We start from the raw sequence: 12,613 nt of genomic DNA, 5'->3' as shown, positions 1-12,613 counted from the left end.
TATGTGAGAATAGATTACAAAAATATGGCATTTTCACTGTTTGGGTAGTCCTAAGAAAATGGAAAGAAATTATGTGACATTTTCTCCAAAAATCAAGAAATCTATTACGCCCAGTGATAGGTGAAAAATCTATTACGTGACGGGTAATTTTATCAAAAATCAAGAAATCCATTATGCCCGGCGATAGATGAAAAATCTATTACGAGAGTGACGAGTAATTTTGGAAAAGAAATTACTCGTATTTCTTCAAAAATCAGTAAATGTGAAAAATCTATTACGTGACCGGTAATTTTGCCAAAAATCAGGAAATCCATTACATGCGGTGATAGGTGAAAAATCTATTACAATAGTGACGGGTAATTTTGGGATAAAACATCTATTACGAGAGTGACATTTAATTTTAGGAAAAAACGTTTTTGCCTACCCTATCTCTCATTAAAAAAATCTTCTTAAACCCTCTCTTCATAATAACTTGGTGATCTCCTTTTGAAGCTCTTCCCTTATTGAAGGCATCAGCTGTTATATAAAAACAAAAATTATAAAAGTAAAAATCTGTAATCAATTATAAATTACATTACACAATCATAATATTTCACACAACATAATGTGATCTCTCCCTTTTTAAGCTCATCCCCTCTTATGAAGGCATCATTTTATATAAAAACAAACATAATAAAACTAAAAATCAACAATCAATGATAAATTACACCACACAATCATAATAAAAAATTTCATACAACATAATCCTCATAAGAGATTACTAAAATCTCAATTGAAATAACGTATCTCATTAGTCTCCTCCAATACCTCAAAATTTTATACTCCAAGTACCAAAACTTCTAGTTTACTAAGCAAACTTTTTCCCATTTTTTAACTCGTACCCTACAGATTTTGAATTGTATCATAAATTTATTATTTATTTAAAATTATATAGAGAGACATTCGAAAGACTTCTATATAAAATAAATAAAAATAAGGCTTATCATAATAAAATCATGTTATTCCAATCATATTTTTTTAATGACTTATCATGTTGAAACCAATGTCATGTTAGAAAATATGTAATTGCATATAAGTCCCAAAGGCACTTAAAATAAGTAGGAAATAGTGTCATGACTGTAAAATGGTACAAGTTATTATTAGAAAATATTTTTGGAATGGTAATAATGTTATTATTAGAAATCTTTTTGGAATAGTGTGATGATGATGATTTTAATTCAGTATTTAAGTGGAATTTTGTGACAAAAAAGAAGGAAATGATAATTCTACATTTTACTGAAATTTTGTGACAAAAAAAAAAGAAATGATAGTTTATAGGCATGTGCTGGTAAAATGTTGGTAATGCATTTCCTATATTTCTTCCAGACATAGCCAAGAAATGATAGTTTATAGGCATGTGTTGGTAAAATGTTGGTAATGCATGATGATGATGATTTTAATTTAGTATTTAAGTGGAATTTTGTGACAAAAGAGAAGGAAATGATAATTCTACATTTTAGTGAAATTTTGTGACGAAAGAAATGATAGTTTATAGGCATGTGCTGGTAAAATGTTGGTAATGCATTTCCTATATTTCTTCCAGACATAGCCAAGAAATGATAGTTTATAGGCATGTGTTGGTAAAATATTGGTAATGCATTTCCTATATTTCTTCCAGACATAGCCAAACAATAACAATGTATTTCTCAAGTTGCATATAAATACTACTCAAACTGTAACAATCCATTTACAAATAATGTATTACGCTAATAATATATTTTATAAACAATATATTTTCAGGTATCCAAATGACCCTTTAGTGTTCGTTCGTATGTTCAAGACTAGCACTTTTGCCTCTGAATGACCAATTGTTTCTTTCCAGCTAAATTGACCTGATAGTGGTGATCATTGTAAGCCACATAAGAAGTTCTAGTTTAGGGAGAGGTGGGAAACACTCATGTGAAAAAGATGGACAACACAAAAGACTAGCAAACAATGCAAACCAAGTCTCTCTCTGCTTGGAGTTGCTTCCTTTGAGCATAGGGTATGTTGATCTCAGCAAAGAGCATACTCTTTGCTTGATCCGCTTGCTCTCGGCTCATCTGTTGCTATGTCTAAGAATCTATCATTGGCGATTATCAACTAGCATAGTCTGGATCAGAAAATCGACTCGGCCAAAATACTTGGGACTTGACTAAGACGAGTTGAAATAATAATATATTTCAAGTTTAAAAACATGCTGTACAAGTTGAGATAATAATACATTTAAAGTTTAAAAACATGTTATGCAATGCCAAAACTCGCCCTCGAACATGGGTCGAAGCCAAGTTACTCGATCGAGTCTCAAAACGGTGGTTTGGAGTTTTGAAATAGTTGCCTCATACACAATCATACAAATAGCAAACAGGGTCCGCCTGCTTGTGAAAGTAGGAGATCGAATCCATGGTTCTTTGGACTCATGCTCTCTTCTGTGCGATCCAGCCAGCGTGCCTCTCTGCTGTTAAACTGCCAAGAAGCATTGTAGAGCCCTCAGGATATTGGCTGTGCACAAATGACTTGATGGAATGCCTGAGGCAGTGTACATAAGGAGAGATTGTTCGCTAATGGCTAAACTACTGAAGCAATACTGTGGCTCCACCTAGGGTTACGACTGGGCCCGGTTGGGCCACGATCTAAGGTTTCATGGATCTGTGCTAGGCTAGGCATACTAGGCCCGAATTATTTTCAACCAGGGCCTGGCCTGCCCTGATCTGGCATGAAAGTACTATAAAGTATGTGTTTTGTGAATTTTGAATCATTCTAATTCAGAACAAACTCCAAATTGGCGGCAAACCAGTCCAAATATCACAAACAAAAAAAACAAAGGTTAGATAAAGGAAAAAGTCTATATAGAGTCGTGGCTCTAAACAATTAAATTAGAGCCCATCTCAGAAACTTCACTAGAAAAGGTTGTTTTGATGCCTAAATATCATCAAATTGATAATCTCGACATCAAGATGCATGGACACGAGAAAAAAATAGATTTCAAGTTTTGAAAATAGTGCATCTTGTAATGCATTTTTTAACCGTCAATTTTTAGGATTTTTAATTTTTCATAGACATGCTCTATCTACACTACTTTTTAAGCTTTAAATTTTTATAATTAGAGATGAAAATATATTTTAAGGTTATAGCAAAGATTTCCAATATTAAGACCATAGTTCTCGATACTATTTGAAGGTGGGCTCTACTTTGATTGTTTAGAGCCTCGACACTATGCAAACTGCACCCTTAGATAAAAGTGGCAGGGACATCAAAACCAGTGTAGGACAAATTGAACCGGAAAGGTTAACCAAATATGGGGCCGAAAGCGGTTACTCTGTATTAACCGATAAACCGGCCGATTCAACTGTCCCAACCGGGCAAGTCCCGAGGGTAAAAGAAGGTGTGAAAAAAAAAAAATACAAAAAAATCTAATAGAATATGAAAAATATATTTAAAGCATGATTAAACAAAGCACATCAAAAAGCACATCAAAATGAAGTTGAACATTAATGAAAAATAGATTTTAAATAATCGATTTTTGTCCAATGGTATTCTTAATTTTTTTTAAACAAAAGATGGAAAAATGTGAAAATAAGTATTAATGGCCAAAAAAGTTTCCAATCTTTTCCAAGATGATGAAAAAATTAAAAAAAATATTAAAAATAAAATATTTTATTTATTGGATTTTATATAAAATTTTTGAATTTTTTAAAAATACCCGACCAGTTCACCAAAAGAAATCGAAACTAAAACTGACAAGCCGGTTCCAATCTCACCCGGTGATTCCGATTTGAACAGCCCGATTTTTCATGAATTGCATCAAACCCAGAGATGGACATCACATTGTTTTTGTGGATTTTTGACATTTGCTATTTTGCTCGTGTGCTGCCTAGGACGCCAATCCTCCATAACAAATTATCAAAGTGGTCCATTCTTTAGGTTCCTTTTCTTTTGGAAGAGGGTCGGGCCCATTTCACATGGTCCAAACCCACCTGACTTGCCTAACCCTCTTTATTAGACAAGGACATTCGGCTCATGCAACAAGCTCACATCTAAGTATTTTCTTTTTTAGTTAATATCCCTCTTCAGATTTCGTTATTATTAGAAGCATATAGTTGAAAACCGACAAATATTTCCCTTTAGTTTCACATCTACATTTCTAAAAATGAAATCAAAGGCCGGTATTCGATGACATTACCCCTTGAAAGATTCTTTCATCATTCCTTAAATTAAACACGGGAAAATAACAACTAAGGGATTGAAACCCCTTATAGTATCCCTAAATGGAAAAAAAATCACAAATTTTATGTAAAGATTTGCTTTTATATTTTTATTTCAATCAATTACGTTAAAAAAGATATTAAAACATTTCTAGATTGGCCCTGTTCAGTTTTGGGAAGCCTGAACAATTAGGAATACCTTGGTAATTTAAATAGGCCTTAATGGAATGATAAAAACACCGTACTTGTTCAAAGTTAGACAAAACCAGTGTTCAAAACAATGGATCGTGCCAATTAGTCGGTCCTGGCCCAATCCGATTATATGACCGATTATGACTAGATCGAGCGATTAGTGCCCCGATTTTTTTAAAAAATACAATTTTGGTAAAAAAAAGTCCCAAAAAACTCAAATTATCCCAAAAAATTGTAAAAAGATATTTAAAATTTATATGTATTGTTTTTTCATATTGTCACGTAGAAAAAGCAAAAAAAATATATATTATAAGCATAATTGGGTTTTGGAGAAAATGATTAGGCATTTGAAGTTTCAGTGATCAACATATAATAAATATATATTAATATTATATATTATATATAATATGTAATCAATATATAATATAAATTATATTAATAAAATAGATATATAATATATAATATTAAATAATATTATAAAATAGTATAATATTTCAATTCAAGACCATGATTGTTTTTTTGGATATTTTATAATATAATTAAAAATATAGGTAAAATATAAAATAGTTTGTCTCTTTGTGATAATTTTGATAAAATTTCCATCTCTCTCTTTCTCTTATATATGTGTCTATGTATCCCTCGGGGGGTTGGTGGTATAGGTATTAGATTGAAGATCACATCAGATGAACAACAAATAAATTTTATATCCCACCAAGTTGAGCGACTTTCGGGCTTGGCACACTGTCGTGCTCGATCAACTCTGGTGCATCTGAATCTACTAGCCCAAGGCAACAAACCCTACAGTTAGCAAATAAAAAATTTGGGAAAATTATTTAATATGGGCTCAGTGTTCACAAAATCGAACCCGAACGGTTAACTGGACATAGGCCTGGAAGCGGTTTAACTGGCCTAACTGGCAAGCTGGCCGATTCAACTGCTCTAACCGGGTAAGTCTCGAGTGGTAAACAAAAAATGTTGAAAAAAATACAATAATACAAAAAAAATCTATTAAAATATGAAAAGCATATAAAAATGATTAAAATAAATCACATTCAAATAAAGTTGAAAATTAATGAAAAAAATGAATTTTAACCCATTTTATATTTTCCAAGGGCTATTTTTAAAATTTTCTAAAAAAGATGGAAAAACATAAAAGTGAGTATTAATGACCAAAACAATTTTTAATCTTTACCATAATGTAAAGAATATTTAAAAATACATTACAAATCAAATTCCTTATTTTTGAGAATTTCTATACATTTTTTGAACTTTTTTTTTGAATACCAGTTGATCACCCTAACCGCCCAAAATCGGAACCAGCCACTGGCTGACCACATTTCTACAATGTGCGATCCAAAGGTATAAAGCATCCATCTTAAATATGGTTGCAAATAGGTGGTCCATCTAAAAACAATTGTAATTAACGGTCCAAATGTTTTCTTAATTTAATTATTATTTCTAGTTTTCAAAAAAAAAATTCATATTCATGTCTCCATGTTAAAGATTATATGTTCTCTAAAAATTGGGATAAAATTTAAAAATATATCGATTGCCAAGCCCTCATTTCCACAATATGAGGGCTGGCTACATAGAAACTGTGTCCAAAAATTTATAATAATATATAAATTTTTAAACAGAGAAATAAAAGAATAAATAAAAGGAAAAAATAGAAATATATAAAAAATATTATAAGGATAGCTTTGCAGATTCTGTACTGTGACAGTGCACTTATCGATCGTTTTTTAGAACAAATCGCCGATTAGTGCACTAATCGGCTGATTAGTGCTGATGAGTCTGATAAGTGCATTAAAAAAAAAATTCCTGCATACATGACCGTTGGAATCGGGCTAGATTGGGATCGACTAGTGACCGATCTTGAGTTAGATGGCCGATTTTTTAAAAATCAACCGAAATTTTAAACACGGGAAAAAATCGAATGGCTTGTTCAATGTTTGAAATGTAGAATAATAAAAGGTATTTACTTAGTTTGACATAACATAGCTCTACATTAAATGACATAAATACCTGTTATTGTTCCTCATTTCAAATACGGAACAAAATGTTCGTTATTTCTGACTCCAAACAATCAGGGGTACTTTCGGGTTAATACAACGGGAGGTACTTTTCATTGAACCTTTTCCTTTGCATCGTGCTCATGTACCTACAAACTGTATACTCCTTCATGTGGCAAACTTTATTTTCTTTTAAATTTTGAGATGCTTGGGATTGAAAATAACCATTTTAAAAAAATTGGCCTTTCAATCTAAATGAATAGTTTATTTAAGCGACTAGGTTTACAATGAGCTCTAATGGGAGAAAACTGTTGGAAATTGTAACCTTTTAGGCCCCTCTATTCAAGGTATCGAATTATAACAGGCATATGAAATATTAGCTTCTCTCAGAAATATCATGGTATTTGCATAAAAAGGGGAGAAAAAAGAAGAAGAAAATGTCATATATAGTTCCAAATTTATCATGTCTTTATTGGCCTATTTGAAGTCAATGGGAGATTTAAAACTAGGTGACCGCTTGTCAAAACTCTCAAACTGCCTTTATGATGAGTAAACGTGGAAGTTACACTTTGATAATTACACTATAGGTCCTTAATTATTATAATTAATTCTACTTTAGAGATCATCTTAAAGAATGGGGATAAAGAGAAAAAAATGAGCATTGATTGACCCACTCTTAGTCTATCTGTCACAATGGAGTTTGACCTGTAGGATTTGGATTAGCATTCCACACTCCATTTGCAGTTTGAGAACATATCAACGTGTCAATAATCTTATCAATGCATTCTTGTTTTCCTGTATTTGTATTGATATTGGTATTGCAGGGACCAACAAATGGTATTAGAGCCACAACTAAAATGTAATCATTTTATTATGAAATTCTAGGGACAAAACTTGTTTTAATTGGATCTATGGTATGGCAAAAGAGTGTACTATAGCTCAAAAATGTGTCAGGAAAGAAATATGATATTATGACTCCAAAAAATAGAAAAAAATGAATGAGAGATCTAATACATTCAGGGGCCAAATTTGCTCTTAATTTTCGTATAACGAAAGAAAAATAGGTTCTTTTTTTAACATATAACTGGGGTTCGTGAGGAGTACTAGGAATTCTCATTTCTTGTTACAGTTTACATCAATTCTATATACAAGATTGAAAAGCGTTGATTTAGGCATTGAAGCATATATATACAAATCTAAAAGAAAAATATACAGAAAATAGAAATGATCAGCATGAAGGGGGACATATGACACCTATATGCCTGACTATACACATTGGTGCTATCCATGTTCTGTTCCTCTTCGACTTGGGCTCAAAGTGAGTGTAAGATCACCAAACTTCCTCTCTCTATCATATATATCTACACACAGCAGAAGGGGCTCTATCAAGGCTTGTCTTCTGCTCTAGTGTGTAAGAACAATAGTGGGACATATCCTCCTCCCCCTCTCTCTCTCTCTATCACGTGAAAACAAGATGCATAACTTGTGGAGATCCAAATGGTTTAAATAGACTTCAAGATATGAGAAGTATGAGGACGATGGTGCTTATCCAAGACTAAAACTTTCTCACACAAAGTGGTTTTGGTGGGATAAACCCCTTCAATTTTGAATTCAAAACCTCTTCTGCTGGTTTCAAAGAAAAGCTTTAGACCAAAATGTTCTGATATTTGAATTTATCCCGAACCAATTGGACTTGTTATTGATATTCCATGAGAAAATTAAAGAAAGGTGGTTATCCATAACCTATCGTTGGTCAACTAGGTGAATGGTCCTAGCATGTCTGAGTCCAACTGATGCCGCTCTCTGATAACAAATCCTTTTGCCTTAAAAATTTGAATGTGATAAAGACCTCAAAGATGAGCCCGACGATTCAAACCTCACTCCAAATGGATTAATAACGAGGGAGATATAGTTTCTCTTATGTTGTAGATTGTGACAACATATCTGAGCATTGTAGATCAAACCATTGAGGATTATAGACCTGAGGACTTGATAATCATATAGAGAAGCTCATGATGCATATCTTCACAAAATTTGATACCAAAATACTCCATATCTTAGGAGATATTTATGATCAACAATCAAGCTTTTGTACAGTTCTATGCCCTTTGTTTCAAAGCTAGTTGCTATCACATGGAAGATCCATAGAGTGCCATCCTCACATGGTTGATAGGGCACATATGATCATTACAAATCAAACCATTAGGGATTATAGACTTGGGGACTTGATAATCTTGTAGAGAAGCTCATGATGCATATCTCCACAAAATTTGGTACCAGAATACTCCATATCATAGGAGATATTTAGGATCGATTATCAAGCTTTGGTAAAGTTATATGGCCTATGTTGCAAAGCTAGTTGATATCATATGAAAGATCTATAGGGTGCTGTCCTCATTTGGTTAATTGGTCTTCAAGTTAGGAATCCAATTGTCCAAGTCCTTTGAGAAAATTCCTTATATACTGGAAGAAATTTTAATTTTAGTGATCCGAGCTCATCCTGATTGCATAATATAGGTCTGGCAGATGACGAATATAAGTCTTGGCTGCTGAAAAGTATTATTGAGGTGTCGAATTATCTCAAAATGATATAAACTTTATAGAGAGCTATCATGCCTTATATAATTTTCTAAGAATTTTAGATCAATTCTCCAAATATCATGATGGGGTCAGTAGTCTAGGCATGTCCTAGTAACAATGATTTTAGATGATGAACCAAATGATGTCCCATTCGTATGATTCTCGGACCATAGGCATATAATACCGCATCAAACATATTTGCAAAGGTCTTCCTCATTTTAATATGATTTGATGAGGCCCGATCGTCAAACCCCTCTTTAACAGACAATGAATTTGAAGACATATCAAGCTGTAGCCAAACTCCTCTAATATCGTGGGGAGAGGTATATAGGGGCTATAAGAATATAAGTCCCAAAATTGGTCTCAAGTTGAGATGGTTTGATTAGTCTTTTATGATCGATCAGTCATCAAGATGCATATAGTGACTGGCTATTAAGGCTTTGAAGGCATATTGATGCCTTATTTGACAAGTCCTAGCTTTGCTACACCCGTTATCACATTTGAAGTGTATTTTGTAAATATATTATAAAAATGACCCATCTTCTACTAAGCATACAAAGGCTTGGTGACTGGTTGGTGCTTATCTTTTGAGATTACTCATTATCCTTGATTGTGGATCTTTCAAACATATTTGACCTCGCATGATGGTTCATAAACACACCTAAAAGTGCATTGCGCCATAACCCTATGGCTGGTTATGATTGGAATTTTTGGTACAGGGGTGAGAGATATCCATGGCTTCAACATCCAAATATATTCTCTTAGGCACTCTCAATAAACTTTCTTCTAGCTACGTCAAGCTCTCCATTTGTCAAAGTGTAGTCCTCTAAGGACCTTAGGTAGCCTTCCAAAATAATTTGTAAGCTTCAATTACAAAATCATTATAGTAAGTTTGAATATCAAAGTATTATTATCTTCTCTTCATGACAAAAGAAAAGTTTATTCTAATGACTTTTTTGGTCTTAATGATTGGGCAAGGAGAGCATAAAACTTAGCGTATGGCTCATCTATTACTATCAAATTTAAAGGATTATAATTTATTCCTAATATGTGTACTCCTCTTTCTAATTTTGCTACATTTTCGACATAGAAAGCAGCACAAGTCTATGAATATTTACTCTTTCAAATTAATTTCTCAATAAAAAAATCGACCAAAATAGTCGTGCGGACCCAAGACACATTCTTGTGCTTGTGGAAAAGCTGGTGTTTCAAAAATGAAACTTACAAAGAGCTTCGTTGTTAATATGGGGATAACGGTATATAATTTAAAAGAATTAAAATAAAAGAATGAAAATATTCAATTATCAATTAAATAAATAGAAAAGGTCTATTAAGTAATAGAATATGTACAATCAATATTTACATAGAATATATTCAATTCAATAAATTTGAAATATTTGAAATAAATGAAATGTATCAGTATGAAAAGAAAAAGAAATAAGAAATAAAAAATTTCCTAGATGTATTACCATCGCTTCAAGTCATGGGGCCACTTTTTAGAGGGTAGTGGAATCTTTGTGCCCAAAACCCCGATTCCAGTAGTCATTTATTCGGTACCTCTCAAGGAGCGCGGCTAACTCTGTGCCAGTAGTCGTGGTAAGACAGATGATGCAAGCATTATCCTGAATGATTGGGCGTAAAGAGTCTGGAGGTGGTTTTTCAAGTCCGCCGTCAAATCTCAGGGCTCAGCCCTGGACAGGTAGTAGAAACTACCAAGTTGGAGTATGGTAGGGGCAGACGGAATTTCCAGTGGAGCGGTGAAATCCATTAATATTTGCTCTTTCAAATTAATTTCTTTTTTAAGAGACCCTCTATCTCTTCTTGGCATATCTCCAAATATCTCTTGTTCATTTGAATAGGCCACGCTTTAGTTGAGATTTTATCTTTAGTAAATCCCATCTACACATGGGAGTTCTACTAGGTGTTTCTTTATGTGACAAAAGGCACTAGGCAAATCTGAGCAAACTTATTTAATTAGAAGTTGCTTAAACTCATTTATTTTTCTTTTAAGAATTTCATATTTCTCTAATCTTTCTTTTATTATTGTTCTGTCTACATATGTTGTAATTCATTTTAGTTTTAGTATTAATAAAGGTTTGTAATTCATTAATAAATTTAATTTTAGTATTAATAGAGTTTTGTCATTCATGTTTTTGTTATTATGGGTCTTTCACATAAATAAAAAGTAATAGGATGGTCTCTATCATTTTATGAATTCCTCTTTCATCTACTAAGAAAGGTTGTATCATAGTTAAGAATGGAGTTTCTAAAATAATTATTTGTTGAATATCCTTTACCAATACAAAGTTGGTTTTAAGACATAACCATCATTGCATAAATAAACTTCAGATAATTTATACTTAATATTTGTCTTATTTAAAATTTGCAGTTTATAATCTTTGTTCACTTTTCTCAAAGAATCTTAGGGGAATGACGTCTTCCCTTATACCGTTTGAATCTGCACCATAATCTATTAATGTTATAGCTTGCAAGGTGAAATTTTTAATTTTTAGGGTTATCAGAGAATGCCATTTCTGAACTTGAAATTCTTGAATTTGCTTTAAGAAGTCTACTTCTCCTTCTAAATTTTCTTGAACATATGAAGGAGTTTTTTTTTTTCTGTTCTTCTAATTTTTTAATTCTTTTTTTTAATTCTTTAATTTCTTTTTTACTTTCATTTATTTCTTAATGAAAGTTCACTCTTTTTGTTTTATTTTTCTTTTTTTCTTTTTTACTTGCTTTTTGTAATAAATCATGAGAATTATAGAAATTGTTTAGTTTCTTTAGGTTCATTTAAAATTTCAAAACATTCTCTTAATAATTTATTTTTTTCAAAGTTTTTCCATTTGTTTTATTAACTTAGTTTGTTCAAAAGTTAGAAACATTTATACTATGCATATTACATTTTTGCTTTTCGTATAATTCTTAAGAGCTTGTTTCAGGCTCATCATACTTATCTTCAGGTTCTTCATCTAATTCATTAATGTTATTATTTTGTTTTCTTCATTATTTTGTTTTCTTCTTCTTTTATTACATTTATTGACATAATGCCTATTTTATTTATAATTCCAACATACTCCTTGGTCCTTCCTTTTATCTTTAGATTTTCGTATTTAAACTCTCTAATTTTCTTTTTCTTATAGAATATTATGTCTTTATGTTTATGATCTTTTCGTTTATATTCTATATCAATTACTTTAAAAAAATTTTGTGTTAGTATTTTATTCATAAAATACGTATTTTGTCTTTAAAATTTATTTTTTATATCTCCATAGTCTCTATATTAGAGATTATATATTCTTTAAAACTCAAGTCCAAAATCCATCTCAAAAATCGATTTTTAATGAGGGACTCATTTCATATGAGTCCGAGGTAGGCGAGGATCCAAGTTGACCTACATCCAACTAGATCTAAGTTAGACCATGACCCGACCCAAATACATAAGAAATTGTTTTATATACTATATAATTAGTATTATTTATGTGCAATTTATACTAACATATTGGGTCGGATCGGGTGGGGTTGGCCTTAGACCCAATCAGACCTATAGATATATGCTGGACTCGAACCCAGATCCAACCAAACCCTATAGGATCCAAGCTGAAC

This window comes from Amborella trichopoda, chromosome 12, assembly GCF_054954075.1.
Source record: "Amborella trichopoda isolate Santa Cruz 75 chromosome 12, AtrichopodaSantaCruz75HAP2 v2.0, whole genome shotgun sequence".
NCBI lineage: Eukaryota > Viridiplantae > Streptophyta > Magnoliopsida > Amborellales > Amborellaceae > Amborella > Amborella trichopoda.
Note: the sequence above shows the minus strand (reverse complement) of the source record.